Below are 3,097 nucleotides of genomic sequence, written 5' to 3'. Positions count from 1 at the left end.
GAGGCGGGGTGCCGCGCTCTGCACGCTCCAAGTCCCTGCACACCCCGAGCCCCAGGAGCCGGCCCTCACCCCCACCCCCAGGGCTGCAGTTTATCGCTCCTTTCGGGTCCCCAGGTGGCGCCCCGAGACAGCGCCCACCCCACTCCACGGCCGTCACTCTCGGTGTCGACTGCCAGCAGCGGCCTGCGCGCGTCCGTAAGCCTGGGGTCCCTCCCTGGGAGCCCCCGGCTCACCTTGAGCCCCGCCTGGGGGTGTCGGGCAGCCTCACGCCTGCTGGAAGCTTCCGGAAAGGAAGGGAGCGTGGGAGGCCTGGCAGGCGCACCCGCTGGGGACGGCCGAGCGGCCCTCAGGCTTCAGGGGCCGCCCAGCGCCGCCCCCCCGGCGCCCTGCCCTCTGCGCGCTCTGGCCGCCCCGCTGTCACGGTGCCCCTCCAAGGACGGCGGAACCTGCACAGGGCATGATTCATCGGCGCGAGCCCCTGGGAGCCGCGGGCACCGCATTCATCAGTGTCAGGGCGCTGAGCCCGAGATAGGAGCAGGCGCCTCCATATTGCGGGCGAGATAAATGTGCAGCGCGGATAATTGATCGGGAGGACGGGGGCGGGGCGCAGAGAGCCCAGGTGAAGAATGGCGCCTGGTCGCTGCCCAGGCCCCTGGCTGCGCAGGGCTGACCTGGCCCCTCGGCCCCCGGGGCGGCCGGCACAATGCCGGCCCCGCCCGGACTCGGCGCCTTCTTCAGGGAAGGGGTCGGGGTGCTGCCGTGCCTGTCCCTCCCCCGCCCCCCAGGTTCCGCAGCTACCCACAAAACCGGCCCCAGACGGGGCGCCCAGTGCTGAGGCTACATCTGCACAAGCAAAGTTCCAGAGGAACCATCTAGAAGAAGGGGGTCCTTTGCCCCAGCTCCCCGGAGCCCCGGTGGCCCGGCTCGGGCCTGCGCTTCTGGGGGGCCAGAACAACAGCACACGGAGGACGAGGCGCTGTCGGTGCTGCGTTCAGAATTCGCTCCCCGCTTGTCACCGGAGGAAAACAATTCGATGCCCGGCAGGACTCAGGCTGCGGGGTGTGCCAGGCCGGTGCCCGGCAGGCAGCCTGCAGGCGCCCAGTGGGTGGGAGCACAGGCGACCTCCACAGCCGGCCCTGCAGGGCCACCCCGCTCCGCCCCAGACGCCCCTGCACGCCCGGAGCCCGGAGCCCACCTGCTGCCGCTTCTCCAGCTCCAGAAGGGTCCACCGCACCGGGCGGGGGGGCCTGCCGCTCGCGGGTGTGCACTGTCGCCCAGGACTCGGGCGCCGGCCCCACCCGCTGCAAGAACTCTGCAGAGGGGAGCCCAGCTGGGGGGCTCCTGGGGCCGGAGGACACCCTCTCGGAATGCCCCACTCTGGCTTTGCCCTAAAGAAAGAAGGCCGCCCTCACCGGCCGGCCGCAACACCCTCACCGGCGGCCGCCGCAGCCCCGCACACCCAGAAGGCCGCCCCACCCGGGGAGATGCCCACGGCCCAGGTCTGGGCCCAGTCCCCAGGACCACACACACCCCTGCAGCCTGCAGGACCCCGCTCCGGCCTCCGCCCATAGAGGGCGCCTGGACCACGTCCATGGACGGGGAGCTGGGGAGCTCAGGCCACAGCCCCCAGGCTGGCCCCAGACCCCGGCTTCTCAGCGCCAACCCGGAGCCCAGGCGCTGCGCACCCCAGCGACCGCCCCGCCCCCCACCCCCCACTGGCCCGGGCAGGCCGGCCAGCTCCGCCACTCCACCCCAAGCCTCCACCGCTCAGCTGCCCCTCTGGGCCTGGGGGCTCCCGGTGGGGATCCTTCCTCTAACCCCCACTAGGGGAGGGAGCTGGCGCCCGGTGGCCCTGGGGTCGTCCTCCAGCGACGGTCCTCTGCCCTAGGCAGGGTAAGACCAGGGACCGAGCCAGCCACAGCCCTGGCCGCCAGCAGCCAGCCCCACCTGCCCACCAGGGGGGCCCAGAGGGGCGAGTCAGAGTCAGGCCGCAGCCGGGCTCTCCGGTGGGCGGGCTTCCCGCAGCCCACAGCTCCGCTGGCTGCTTTGGGCACATTGGCTCTCGGCAACTGGGCACCAAGTCCTGTGCCCAGTTGAAGGCCCGGCCGGGCAGCCCAGTCCTCCGAGGTGGAGGCAGCGGCCGGCCGGGCAGCCCCAGGCGCCTCCCGCTCGCTCGGGGCCTCCCTGGGAGGCCAGTCCTGAGCCCCACTCGGCGTCAAACTCTCCAAGCACCCAGGCGTCGCCCGCCTCTGTGCCAACACACCAGAGAGCTGTAAGAGACTTCCCACTTCTGCACGTCTGATTTAACCAAATGACTAAAAAATTCACTGGAAGCAGAATTTCATACCCCATTATGTCCCGGCGCCGCCCGGGTCGCCGCCGCTGTTGAGACAGCTAGTTATAAATTGATTTCGCGTCCTAAGTTCTCCTTTGGGGCCGCGACTGGAAATTCTTTTCATTATTTCCCCATCGCTGCCCACCTTAAGAAATCGTTTTTTATAAACTGCCGAAAACGGAACTCATTTGTGTCCCGGGCAAGGCGGCCCCGGACAGGACAGGGGGGCCGGCCCACGGGCCCCAGAGGCCGGACACCCCGGGAGCGCGGCCGCTGCGCCCCAGCCTAGAGCTGCCCAGGGGGCTCAGACTGCAGCCACGCCGCGGCGGCCCAACATTTCATTGCGTTTATTAGACAAAAATATATGATTTAGACAAGTCCGCTGGCGCTATTTACAACCTGCGATCACTCTATATACAGACGGAGGACGCGGCTCGGGCTCTACCCAGCGCCCGCTGCGGCCGCTGCCCGCGCCAGCCCCTCTGGCAGAAGCCTGGTGGGAGTCGGGCCGGTGCGCGTCTGTCCTTACACAGTCTGGGATATCTGTGGCGGTTCCCGCATCCCTCCCTCCCGCACCCCCCTCCCCCCGCAAAAGTGAAAGAAGACCCCAATCAGGCGGACGGGAGGGCTGCCAGGATCCGCGGCGTCCCCTCCTGCGGGGCTAGCGAGCTGCAGGGAGACAGCAAGACAGGAGAGCCGTGAGCCGCGGCTCCCTGGCGGCCGCCCTCCGGCGGGGCTGCGCGAGGCTCCCGGCTCCGGAGA

General features: G+C 69.8%; 1 protein-coding gene across 1 annotated transcript in view; it reads right to left on the bottom strand.

Moving 5' to 3' along the window:
- The window catches only part of IRX1 (iroquois homeobox 1), a 23,967-nt gene that overhangs the window by 6,538 nt on the left and 14,332 nt on the right, over window positions 1-3,097 (bottom strand). The window lies entirely within an intron of this gene.

The sequence above is a fragment of the Condylura cristata genome, unplaced genomic scaffold (assembly GCF_000260355.1).
Source record: "Condylura cristata isolate star-nosed mole 26May11 unplaced genomic scaffold, ConCri1.0 scaffold00007, whole genome shotgun sequence".
NCBI lineage: Eukaryota > Metazoa > Chordata > Mammalia > Eulipotyphla > Talpidae > Condylura > Condylura cristata.
This window is presented reverse-complemented; position numbering and strand designations above follow the sequence as displayed.